This window comes from Octopus bimaculoides, chromosome 4 (genome assembly GCF_046866305.1).
Source record: "Octopus bimaculoides isolate indiv1 chromosome 4, ASM4686630v1, whole genome shotgun sequence".
In the NCBI taxonomy this organism is placed as follows: Eukaryota; Metazoa; Mollusca; class Cephalopoda; order Octopoda; family Octopodidae; genus Octopus; species Octopus bimaculoides.
The window spans coordinates 79,320,680-79,335,679 of NC_142931.1; positions in this window are offsets into that span (position 1 = coordinate 79,320,680).

Below are 15,000 nucleotides of genomic sequence, written 5' to 3' on the forward strand. Positions count from 1 at the left end.
TACATACATGTGTATGTATATATGTGTGTGTGTGTGTGTGTGTATACATGTGTGCATATATATATGCATGTATGTGCTTATATATATATATATATATTTGTATATATATACTACACTCTCTGAGTGGTTGGTGTTAGGAAGGGCATCCAGCTGTAGAAACTCTGCCAAATCAGATTGGAGCCTAGTGTTGCCATCCGGTTTCACCAGTCCTCAGTCAAATCGTCCAACCCATGCTAGCATGGAAAGCGGATGTTAGACGATGATGATGACGACGATGATATGTGTGTTTGTGTGTGTGCATGCATTGACAACCTAATCAGTGTTTTGCCTTGGGCAAGGCTTTTTGTGACTTGAGGGGTAAGAAAAATTGTTCACGTTTACATAAGATGTGGAATATGTATGAGCGGGTGGGTGGGTGGGTGGACAATAGGTGTATTTGAAACTAAATTTAGAGATGTAGGGATTGTAATGGAAAGTTATTGTTAATGTGTGTGTCAGTATGAATGGATTGAGGTGAAATTCTGAGTAGGCTTTCAACTTTTTCCGTAATAAACGTATCTATCCACTCCACCCAGCATATCGGGTTTTATATAAGATAATGTTTGTACTTTGTAAAATATATTTTTAATATACTTTACATAATACAAACTTTATATTTTTAATGTAATATACTTTTGTTGTATTTGACAATGCTTACTTTATGGCATATATGTATGGATGGGTCATGGTGGGTGATTTGTATATAATAAATGCATATATTTTTGAGTGTGTATGTGTATGTGTATATATCATCATCATCATCATCGTTTAACGTCTGCTTTCCATGCTAGCATGGTTGGACGATTTGACTGAGGACTGGTGAAACCGGATGGCAACACCAGGCTCCAGTCTGATTTGGTAGAGTTTCTACAGCTGGATGCCCTTCCTAACGCCAACCACTCAGAGAGTGTAGTATATATATATATATATATATATATATATATATATATATATACATGTGTATGTATGTATATATGCATGTATATCTGCTTCTGTGTGTGTATGGTTTGCGTATATGTGTGTGTATGTATATATGTATGTATACAGCCATATATATATGTGTGTGTAAAGAAAAACCACCTGTCAAACAGAAGTGGATTAACTGAGGAGAATCAACAGTTATCTAATAGTGTGAATGAATGCATGTGCTTGTAACATATATACACACAGAGACTACACATACACACACACATATAGATAGATAGATAGATAAATAGATAGACTTATATGCTTACAAACGAAATAAAAATGCTTAATACTTATGGAGCTCATATTTATTGGTATACATTATTGTGATTAAGGCAATTATGTGTGTGTGTGTGTGTGTATGTATCTATGTGTATATATATATATATTTTTTATGTGCCCGTTTAAAGCTTATCCAGGGTCATGGACCTGGTTTCTCGGTTTCTATGGCGTATGTGTTCCCCCCAGCTGGACAGGACGCCAGTCCTTGCAGCGTTACTCAAGAAACAGGGAGAAAGTTGCGGCGAAAGAGTACAACAGGGGTCGCCACCACCCTCCTGCCAGACCCCCATGGAGCTTTAGGTGTTTGCGTTCAATAAACACACACAATGCCCGGTCTAGGAATCGAAACCGCGATCCTCTGACCGTGAGTCTGCTGCCCTAACCACTGGGCCATTGCACCTCCACGTGTGTGTGTGTGTGTGTATATGTATATATGTATATATATATATGTGTGTGTGTATATATGTATGTATATATGAGGTAGGGAGGAAGAGACAATGAAAAATATAAGTTAGACAAGTAAAACATGTAGTGAGAAAAGCATAGAAATATGAAGCAAAACAGTAACAAATCAAAGTATATTTACAATGAGAATGATATAGTGATTGAAAGGAATAAAAGAGTACCTTATATTTCAGATTATATATATATATATATATATATATATATATATATATATATCATTATTTAACATCAAATTTTTCTATGCTCGTATGGGTAAAGTAAAATTTGATGAGGCAGATTTTCTATGGCCTCCCTGTTGCCAACACTCATGTGTTTCCAAGCAAGGTAATGTTTTCCCACGGCCAGACAAGTCTTTCATGGAAGACTGGAAATGAACAGTACTACTAGTATGACAGCATCACATGATGTCAAGGAAAGGGCATATCCAAATTTATTTATCTGTTTTTGTATGTATGTATGTCATGATATCTTGGCTGTTTTTCATGCTGACATGGGTTGAATGTATCTTTTCCTGTACAGTACCTTTTCACTTGCTGCTGTCTTTTGTTATCTCCGTTGTGAGGTGAAGTTTTCTGGCAATATCTTTCATTACTCTTTCTCAATTTGTCTTCATGTGCCTTCTATTTTGTTCATTTGGTACTGCCTTATCCAACTTTCATTCTCCAAATACATCTCACTCTTGTCCTTAGCACACTACACATGCTCCCCCCTCTTACCCCCAGTTTATCTCTCAGTTCGTTTGTACCCCTTCATTCATGTGCACTGACATTACATATTCCAACAGTATATCCTTTTCTTTCCTTGACTCCTTCTCCTCTTTATACATGCCCCCACATGTAGTACTTATGTTTCTTTACCTTGCAACATATTTCATACACAAACTTCGTGGAGGCGCAATGGCCCAGTGGTTAGGGCAGCGGACTCGCGGTCATAGGATCGCGGTTTCGATTCCCAGACCAGGCATTGTGAGTGTTTATTGAGCGAAAACACCTAAAGCTCCACGAGACTCCGGCAGGGGATGGTGGCGAACCCTGCTGTACTCTTCCACCACAACTTTCTCTCACTCTTACTTCCTGTTTCTGTTGTACCTGTAATTCAAAGGGTCAGCCTTGTCACACTATGTCACGCTGAATATCCCCGTGTACACGTGTCTGTGGAGTGCTCAGCCAATTGCACGTTAATTTCACGAGCAGGCTGTTCCGTTGATCTGATCAACTGGAACCCTTGACGTCGTAAGCGACGGAGTGCCAACAACAACAACACAAACTTCATACACTTTACCCTTCATTCAGAGAAAGTATTTCTTGTTACCAGCTGAAGTGATTGCTCCCCAAACATTTTTCATGGTGTCCTTTATCTGAATACTATGTTTTTGGAGCACTTTCCTCCACAGCTTATTCGCTCACCTAAATGAATCTATCAGCTTCTTTTAGATGAACCTCCAAGCACATCATTATCATCGTTTTAATATTTACTTTTCCATGATTGTTTGAGTTCGACAAGTTATTGAGGCAGAATTTCTACAGCTGGATACCCTTCCAGTCACCAATCTTCACTCGTTTCAAACAACCTAATATTTCTCCATTCATGGACAGGATTAAAGCATTTATTTTATGACTGCTAATCACACTGGTGCATCTGCTACATATAACTTTTTTCCTCCATGGAAATTTGATCTTTCTGCATGTCTTGTAAACGTTTGTGCAGGTATGACTGTGTAATTAAGGAGTTCTTTTTTGCAACCAGTCCTATTGCATAACACCTTGTGTTTGTATCTCCCACTATAGCCCTGGGTTGGGCTGGCCCATGGTTTGTGAATAAATCGAGGTTTTATATGTGTGTGTATATATACAGAGAAGGAACGTGGCTTAGTGGTTAGGATATTTGACTCAAGATCGTGAAGTCGTGATTTTGATTCTTGATGAAGCGTTGTGTCCTTGAGCAAGACACTTTATTTTACGTTGCACCAGTCTACCCAGCTGGCAAAGATGAGTGGTACTTGTAATTCAAAGGGCCAGCCTTGTCACATTTTGAGAACTACGTTTAGGGTACACGTGTCTGGAGTGCTCAGTCACTTGCACGTTAATTTCACGATGAAGCTGTTCTGTTGACCGGATCAACTGGAACTCTTGTCATCGTGACCGATAGAGTGCCATTCTCTATACAGGCACACATTAGAAAACACTAATCTAGGTGCCATGCAGTGAAACTGAACCCGAAGCCGCATAGTTGCAAAGTGAACTTGTTAACTAAACAAGAATCACTGTGCCTCAATGTATGCACACATGCGTGCCTGTATGTATGTGCGTGCGTGTATGTGTCTGAGTGTGTGCATGCGTGTCTGTGTGCATGTGTGTCTGTGTGCTTGTGCATATATATATGTGTGTGTGCGTGCCTGTTTGTGTGTGAATGCGTGTGTGTGAGTGTTACTTTACTTGTACTTAAAACTGCAGCAGGTATTTTAAATTGAAAGCTTTTTGCTTAAATTTTTATTTCCCTTCAATTTCAGTTTGTAAATATTTAGGTGAATTTCCTTTCATTGTTGCAATATCCGAAGATTTCTTTTTGCTGCCTGAGTTACTGAATGTTGCTTGCATTTTACTTTTTTCTTTTTTTTTATTCAATCATGCTGTAAAAGCGTGTGTTTGTGTGTTCGCGCGCGCACGCGACTGAAAAAAAGAAAAATTATATACAGCGTTTGTCGCAGCCGTTTTCTTTTTGTTATTATTAGCGGTGACGAACTGGCAAAATAGTTAGCACGCAGGGAATAATGTGTAACCGCGTTTCGTCCATCTTCACGTTCTGGATTCAAATCCCGCTGAGGTTGACTTTGTTTTCCCTCCTTTTGGAGTCGATAAAATAAGTACCAGTTGAGACCTGGGGGTCGATGTAATCTTCTACTAAACCTAAATTTCAGTCATTTGTCCTATAGTAGAAAGGATGATTATTATATTCTGTTAAGCTTTACATGCCTATATACTGTGTTGGCACTCCGTCGGTTACGATGACGAGTGTTCCAGTTGATCCGATCAACGGAACAGCCTGCTCGTGAAATTAACGTGTAAGTGGCTGAGCACTCCACAGACACGTGTACCCTTAACGTAGTTTTCGGGGAGATTCAGCGTGACAAGGCTGGCCCTTTGAAATACAGGTACAACAGAAACATGAAGAAAGAGTGAGAGTTGTGGTGAAAGAGTACAGCAGGGTTCACCACAACCCTTTCTGCCGGAGCCTCGTGGAGCTTTAGGTGTTTTCGCTCAGTAAACACACACAACGCCCAGTCTGGGAATCGAAACCGCGATCCTACGAACGCGAGTCCGCTGCCACTGCGCCTCCTGTCATGCCTATATATTTGATAAGTATATTGATTGAAAATGGAATTTTTTTGATTATCTCCCCTGCACTGAGAACTGGTGTCACATCCAACTCTTCTATTTTGTATTATACAGATTTCATACTATAATATTTGTTGCTGCCAATGTCTATGCGCATGTAATAGTTGGGTTAGTCAGTTGGTAGGTTTAGTGGCTGCATAGAGGACTGAGTTGACAGAGTACGCAGCTGCAAGTAATAGATTAAAAGTTTGCATCCTGTCGATGTCAGACTGTTGTCTCCATAGCTATCTGGGATAAGTTAACTCTCAAACTGACCTAATCCTGGCTGTAAATATTTATTGCATGGTTGCAACAGGATGCCATTGGAATCAGCTTCTCCCGGCGCACAAAGAAGGCAGAAGGACTGGCAAATGCCAACCAGGGTGATAGATTTGTTAGCATCTCTTCAGGAGAGTGAGGAAAATAATGCTTTCAGGCAGTTGCACAAAGCTTTGCGTACGCGCACGCACATACACGCACGCACACGCACACACACAAGGCCGCGAGCTGGCAGAAACGTTAGCACGCCGGGCGAAACGCTTAGCGGTATTTCGTTTGCCGCTACGTTCTGAGTTCAAATTCCGCCGCGGTCGACTTTGCCTTTCCTTCTTTCGGGGGTCGATTAAATAAGTACCAGCTACGCACTGGGGTCGATATAATCGACCTAATCCCTTTGTCTGTCCTTGTTTGTCCCCTCTGTGTGTAGCTCCTCGTGGGCAGTAAAGAAATAACATCAAAGAAACACAATTTCGCACATTATATATATATTTGAATTATAGAATATATAATGTATGTATGTATGTATATACATACATGATTATGATGAGGATGAAATTATAATCTTCATTGCATAAATTAATGTAAATTTATAACCTCCATCTTTCTGTGATTCACACACACACATACACAAGTGTATATATATATATATATATATATATATATATATATATATATATATATATATATATATACAGCCCTCCCCCATTCGCATATTCGTATGACGTGCTGTGTGCCTGCATATGCAGGTTTGTAATGGTTAAATCGATCAGTGTTTTCTTAATTGAGTTTAAAGGGTGTTGTCTGGAACAACATTTAATTATCAACATTGTAGATTGTGATTTGTAGGTAATATTGGTTTTGTAGATATAGCTATAAATAGTGAAAAAAAAAAAAAAGACTTCTATATTCTATAGATTGATCAAAAGCATTCTGTCGAAGCAAAAAGCATTCTACCTGTGATATCTTTGAAGGTGTGCCAAAGTATATTACCGTGTGTACTGTGCCCTTCTTTAATAGTGAACTAATGAGTGGGTGGTGGGAAATGTTACTGTCGACTTCTACACGTAATCTTGTGACACGTGTATTCCGATTTCGCATATACGTACTTATGAGTGTATACACACACACACACACACGCACATTTGTGTGTGGGTGTGTATTTATATATATAAACGATGCAATTGTTTCTATGTCTCCACAATACATTCATGTAGACCACACAGGCAGAGTAAAACGGTCAGCATACACACACACACACACACACATAGATATACCTCACGTCGAAATTTATATAAATAGTTATGATATAAAAAATTATATCCGTTCTTAGGCTATAAGGCACAATGCCTTGAGAAGTTCATTTCGCAGCCACGTGGTCGTGTATTCCTTCACACCGCGTAGCATTTTCAGTCAGTATTTTCTCCTATAACTTCGTGCTGACCAATGTCTTGTGATTGAAATTGGTAGATGTAAACTGTGTGTGGGTGGAGGATGCGTTTCTGTGTGTCTGTCTCTACATGTTTTTTTAAAGTATCATCGCTAGTAAAAAAAAATGACATGTTTATCTCCTATAAACTAATGATTTGATACACACAAAACTAGGTCCTGGGGTTGATATGATTAACTAAAACATTTCAGGGTGTTGTTCCAGTACTTCTTTAAATAGAAATCGGTTACACCTATGGTGTTACAAGGGATTGCGAATAACTACGATGTAAAGCGAGCTCATGTATAATGTTGGTGTGCAGTGGGATCAGTAATAGCTGCAAAGAGCACACTAACAGTGTAAAGAGTGAACACTCAGCTGCGCTATAAAGTGGGATCCCTATTGAGAGCTAGGGTGTAAACAGGGAACACTGATGAGGATAGCATGTTCAAGAAATTACGACTAACAGCTATTTGCAGAATGAGACACCTGGGGGATAAAGATGGATCCATAATAATGACTGTATGAGGGATTGCTAAAAACTGTAGTCTAATAGGGAATATCCTTGACATCTGCAGTGTGCTGAAGGACGGCTGACAATTAGAATACAATGAGGAATCGGCACTGCCATCTACAATGCATATCGTATAAAGTGAGGTCACCTTTGACGGTCACGGTCATTACGCCAACGCGCGCACACACACACATACCATGTTTCAGTCGTTAGGCTACAGCCATACTGGGGCACTGTCTTGTAGAATTTTTAATCGAATGTATCAACTCCAGTACTTATTTTTTTTTAAGCCTGGTACTTATTTTGTCGTTCTTTTATTGCCGAACCGCTTCTGTTTAGGGGATGAAAACACACGAACACCGGCTGTCAAGCAGTGGTGGTGGACAAATACGCACATAAATGTACACACACATACGAAAGGCTTCTTTCAGTTTCTGACCACCAAATCCACTCACAAGGTTTTAGTCGGCCCAAGGTTATAGTAGAAGACACTTGTCCAAGGTTCCATGCTGTGGGACTGAACGCAGAACCATGTGGTTGGGAAGCAAGTTTCTTACCACACAGCCACGCCTACACGTACACACTATAACTGACACTTAAAGTTTAATGACGGATCAGCACTGACATCTTCAGTCAGAGCAGAAATTATTGAAAATTACAGAGAAAAATAGGATAATTGATAACTATCGTGTTAAGAGGTGGTATCTAATGTGAAGAGGGTTCAATCGCCACGAACAACTATAATATAAGGACGAGCCAACACCGATGGATTCAGTGACAGTGGATCATTAAGACCAGCTACTATGTAAAACGTGATCACAACTGACAAACACCGTGTAAAATGGACACACACACACACACACACACACTAGTGATATAAAGCGGTGTCAGTCCAATTTCAGCGTCTAGTTCTGTTTTCAAAACGGGATTTCCTGGAACCTTCAGGTTCCGTGTGATGTTCCTAGGGATTCACCCAGAAATACTGACAATTAGGCTAATTATATGGAAAAGTATTTTTAATTAATTCCATGTTCATCATTTTGAGATACAAGAACAGCATATTTCTGAGGGATATTCTGGTATCTGTGAGTAGTAAGATGAGCTTACCGGAAAGAAATGACCTTTTAATATGATTTCGTTTAATTAGTTTTTTGGTTAAAGGGAAATTACTTAAACTTTCTTCGAGGTATCTGATGGGTTTAGCATTGTCAAACGTTTCAAAGACAGTTTTTATGGCTACTTTAATCCTGTATTGAAATTTGAATTAATGCTAGAAAAAGAAACTAATTTTTATGTTGGTATTCCTTGAGACGGGGGACATTTCTAGGATTCTCAAGAATTAAAAGGCAAGGAAACGCCGGTGTAGAGAGATATCACAATCAACAGCTAAAGTGTTAAGTGGGGTTCAATGACATCTACAATTTAAAAAAAATGTTATTAGCAACTGCAGTGTGGAAAGGGATATACTACTAACAGATGCAGTGCAACGAGGGATTACTAATGAATACAGTGTAAAAATGCATAACCATTGTCAAGTACATGATGAAGAGAGATCAGTGATAATGTAAAAGGAATCATTGAAACTTAGGTACAAAAAAAAGGTATTACGTTTAATGTTGAGATGGATTGCTATCAAGTACAGTTTAAATAGGGGCCATGACAAATATGTGTAAAGAAGAATCATTACTGACAACCATGGTGTAAAGAGTGGGGCCATTGTGAAGAAGGATCGTTGAAAAATGAATTTTTGCGAGGTCACTACTGCCTGCTACAATATGAAGAGAGTTCATCACTGAAATTTACAATGTAAATAGGAACCCAAACTAATAGCTACAACGAGAAGGAGTATCACTGTTGAGAACTACGGTGTAAAAAGGGATTAGATATGTACATTGTAAAGAGGAATCAGTAACAGCTCAATGCAAAAGTTGATCAAGCAGAACGGTGTTGAGATTGCCGCCAATTACAGAGTGAAGGGGGGGGGGGGGACCACTGAGAGATACAGTGTAAAAAGGGTCACAGCTAGTAACTACAGTGCGACAAGGGATTACTGACAAATACAGTGCAAAATTGGATCGTTGGTAGAGGGATCACTGCCAACAACCGAGATATTACTATCAACAATTTTTCTTTACAGTGTATACTGGGGATACTAAAAGCTACAGTGTAAAGTGGGATCACTAACGACGGCTACAATGTCAAGAGAACTCGGTGACAGCTGTAATGTCAATAGGGTATTAATGGCAATGAACGTGATATATGATCATCACTGACAGCCTCGGTGTAAAAAAATAGGCCTCTGACAAATACGTTTCAGATTAGGATCACTCACAACAGCAAGAGGGATCATTGAAAGGTAAAGTGAAAAAAATCGATCACAACTGCCTACTTTATTGTAATAAAAGTCACTGACAACTCTGTAAAGAAAGGCCACTTGGTAGCGACCGTGTACTGAGGGATCATTATCGAGAACTACAGACAAGTAGCTTAAGCGATAACTGATTTGACGGGCAACACTTTTCTTTAATGTTTTATGTAGTGTTTTTGGTACCGAAACATTTTCAAACTTCGTATACTTGTATATTTTGTGTTATAGAACAAATAAAAATTTTTGTATTCGAAGTTATTTCATGTAAAAAATTGTCTTATTTCGATAATTTCAACCAATCACTGACGTCTATTCAGTTGAATACAGTTACTGCTGTGGCGGTGATCATGGTATTAATCCCTAAAGGTTTATTAGTTCCTGCCAATATGCTTGAATTACACTATTCTACAAGGAATACTACTGAAAATATAAAGAACGTTCACTATAACTAAAGTGTAAAAAAGGAATAACCACTGCCAGTTATAGTGTCAGGAGGGATCAGTGATAGATACAGAATAAATAGGAACCACCACATTCAGCTACTGTGTAGAGATGTATCAGCGAAAAATGCAGTGTAAAGCGGGATCACAGATAATTAAAATGTTGTGAAGAATACTGACAATAATATGAAGGGAGATCACTGTTTGCTATTCCATAAATTGGGATTAATGACAACGAAAGTGTAGTGAGAGATAGCAGTCGCCTACGATGCAGCAAAGTATCGCTGATAGCTAGAATTTATGAAGGATCACTGTTAAAAGTTAAAAAATGAAGGAAGAATCACCCTTACGGTGTAAAGAGTTCCCGCTACTGATTTTACAGTATAAAAAGAAATCGCTGGTATCCACAGTGCGAAGAAAGATCACTGACAATCATAGTGCAAAGAGGAATCCCTGATATATATATATCGGGATTACTGACAACTACAGTCCACTTGATCATTTACCTATATTTTAACTATGCTTCATTGATAAGTACTGTGTAATTGATAAATTCAGTGAAAAAATGGAGCACAGTGAACTACATTGTGAAAATGGAATACGTCTACCGATTATAATGTAGAGGCAGCATGGGTAACTAAAAGGGGATAATTAACAACTACTGTGAAAAGAGATGTCATTGACAGTTATAGTGTCAAAAGCACCGACTGAAATATAATTATGAACAGTCTTATTTAATATGTTCGTGTACATTTGAACAAGGAAAGACGATACGATGCACAAGCTGTTTCGAGAAAAGAAATTCTCCTTATAGACTATATGGGTGTAAACACACCGCTGGGTCTTGAATGAAGTTACCAGAGAATAGAAAACAAGAAAAGGGGAGATAATTTTCAAAAATATAAAATAATTTTACTAAGTTAATTCACGTACTAAGAAGATTTGATCTTTGTTTGCAGGTAAGAAGACAATTGAAGACAGGTTTTGGTGTTATTGAACCATATCAACACAGTAAACTAAAACTGGCTTTGAGCAATAAGCAATAATTTATTAAATTCCCTTACATCGTTTAAACATTTTAATCACAAGCACACGAACACACACCTTACAAGTCCGACGCGATCAATGTTTCACACTTCGTGCACACCCGAAGAATAAGACATTGTCTGTAAGTGTCTATGAATTTCCGGGCTTGCAAAATAGAGTTGCAAAGATTTTTTACCAGCTTACCAGATGCATGAATTTAGATAAATAAGTTAATTAATAATGTAATGAATGAATAATATGTACACTACCAAAAGAATCAAAATTGCAAAATAAATGGATTTCCCGTCAGAATAACAAAGCAAGCGAGACCAAAGAACCTCACCATATTGAAGAAGAAGAGCGTATGATTAGAACTGTAGGTTTAGAAAACTAATGCGGCTTGGGAGACAGATTAACATACACACAAAGCAAAACAAAACAAAACAAAAAAAAACTCCACCATTTTGTAGTATGTTGTGGAAAATAGAACAGCCAGCCGGATTTCAGTTCCTCCAGAGAATGATAGACAATGTACTTCCAACTCCGGTTAATATTAGATAATGAAACTGGGATGATTTGTTCCATTCAATTTGTTCTCTTAATTTGTTTATAGCGTCCAGCAACTAACCGTCACTCACCCATTCAACCACGAGTATAGCTAGGTAACACGTACGAATTTTTCACCATTATTTCAAGTGCCTATGTAGTTTTGAGCAGCTTTAGATATCATAACGGCCTACTGCTATTTTGACGCTGCGAAATATCCACGATGTAACAGCCGGAATCAGAGAAGAGTGCAACAGTAACCGCTGCTAGTCATTTACAGCTGAGAAGACTGAAGAAACGTGAAACAAAATGCCTTGCTCAAGATCACAACCGTCTACTCGGTCCAGGTATCGAACTCGCCGAACAACCCTAACCACCAGGTTGTGCGTCTTCACATGGCGTTCTACGATAGCTGAATTGGCTGGGGCAACATGAAATGAAGTGCCTTGCTCAAGTTCACAACCAGATACTCCGTCTAGGAATTGAACCGCCAGCCTTATGCTCATACACCGAACACGCCTAACCACTAAGCCACCTGTTTTCACATAGCTCCTTACCCCTCTCAAATATAGCAGACTATGTCTGTAATTTGTCCAACTCAAGCAACTGTTCTAGTTTGGGTGTTTACAAACACTGTAGGGACTGTAGGGAAACACGTCACCTGGATACATTCACACATATATAACAAAATAAAGAAAAGAAGAAAAGAAAAACCAAGACATACTGCTGTGGTAATCATAAATTTATTGTAATTTGGCCCTTGAATAAGCCTGAAAAACAAGTCCTGTAATCTAAGTCGTTCCAGTTAACAATGTGTACGAGTGCTCGACCTACAGTAAATAACAGCGAAATCCTGCTCAAATTACATTCTAACCATCCTACATGTTATCTTTGTATGAAACAAGGAGATAGTCACGCTTTTGACCTTAGATTGACTTGGTCTCGGCTGATTTGTATCTAACCATAAAAAATATATATATATATATATATATATATATATATATATATATATATATATATATATATATATATATATATATATATATATATATATATATATATATATATATATATATATATATATATATATATATATATATATATATATATATATATATATATATATATATATATATATATATATATATATATATATATATATATATATATATATATATATATATATATATACTTATCTTTATCATCACATATGAAGGCACCTGGCTCAGTGGTTAGCGTCTTGCCCTCATGATCGCTTGATCTAGCTTTCGATTCCGATACGTTGTGTTCTTGAACAAAGCACATCGTTTCATGGCGTTCGATTCCACTCAGCTGTAAATGGATAACTCTGCGATAGACTGACAACCCAATGAGGATCCATGTTGGCCTTCCCGCCTAGCCAATGTTGTAGCATTCATTGAAGGCTACAATGCCATAAAGAAGCGCATTATGACTAGCGGCGTATAACTATATCCAATAGTCTAATCGATACTGTGAAACGGTAATATCATCAGTTGGATCTCATTTTCTTTTCTTTGATTTCAATAGTAATAAACTGGCCTATTGTAACAAAAAACAGTTTAATTTCAATATTATTACTATTGCAATATTTTCCATATTAAAAAGTAAAAAAAAAATTAATCCTCTATATTTATTATCATCGATACTTACATGCATTTTGAGGGGAAAAAATAAAACGTTAAATGGAATTATTTCCCTTATTTTGGCTTTACTCATTCAAGGGAGGTAATTCCCTTTTGGTGAAACGATCAGTCATTAAATTTTGACTTGAGAGTTTAAAACTGCAAAGACTTACATACATTCATAAATAGACTGACACTTAATTCATATAGTGCAAATATTCGAATGATTTAGATATAGAATTGCAGGAGAGAATTATTACGAAACTAATTTAATAGTTACTTGATTTCAAGGGATATAACTCTAAGCATCTCTAAAATGTTGCTATCTAATTACCCCCCTTGTATTCCAGCTCTGCTATAATTTTACACAGCTTGTATCCATTTTTAAAGCCGTAATTTTTTCTTTACCGACAGAGGCTCCTTCATTGATTTTCATTGTTGCTTTGTCAAAAGTCAACCTGTGTTAAGTATTTCTATCATCAAAACGTTCCAACCATAAGCATCCCGTTCGATTTTTGGTTTTTTTTGGGGTGGGTGGGTGGGGATACCTATTTCCTCTCATTCTAAAGGCAGACGAATGTAATTTGAAGGAAATTTGGCTGTTATTGCTAGCTCCGCAAGCGACCACATTTAAGCTCTTGTATCTGTAATAATACAACGATCTCAAATTTTGGCATAATGGCAGTAATTTCGGGGAAGGGTGTAAGTCGATTACATCGACCGTAGTGTTCAACTGGTACTTATTTTATCGACCCCGAAGGTATGAAAGGTAAGTCGGAATTTGAACTCGGAATGTAAAGACTAAACAAATGTCTCTGATCGTTTTGCCTGGCCTGCCATCGATTTTGCCTTATAATAATAATAATAATAATATAACATCAGTGTGCTCCAGTTGGTAAGTACTGATGCAATATCACAGATGAAGAAAGGCGGTGAGCTTGGCAGAAACGTTAGCACGCCGGGCGAAATGCTCAGCGATATTTCGTCTGTCTTTATGTTCTGAGTACAAATTCCGCCGAGGTCAACTGTGCCTTTCATTCTTTCGGGGTCGATAAATCAAGTAGCAGGTTGCGTACTGGGGTCGATCTAATCGACTGGACCCCAAAATTTCGAGCCTTGTGTCTAGAGTAGAAAAAACTATCATAGATGAAGAGCCGAGTGGTTGGGTGACTACTATATCTACTAAGTTTAGAGGTCTTGCGTTCAAATCTCGGTAAAAGCTGTTAATTGTCTATATAGAGATTAACCATTTTACGGCGGGGATTCATTCGGTTGCTTGAGCGCGGCAACGGTAACCGCGATTTAAAGCCTATACTGGTCTATCCCATAAATAATCCGGTTTCTTCAGTTGCATAAACTAAAAGTCGGAGTGGGACGGGATAAATTACCCGCATTAACTTGCTATAAAAGCAGGTAATAATTCTATCTTTGTACTTACTCTTAGTGAAAGTTTTGAAGAGTGCAGTTCGATTGTAACAGTTATTTTTTCAAAGCTATAATGGAAGTGACAAAGGAGCATATTCGGCATATTTTGCTTTTTGAGTTCAATAAAGGCAACGATGCAACGAAAAGTGCGAGGAATATTAATGCAGTATATGGGGATCAGAAAATAAGGGTAAGCCAGTGTCAACG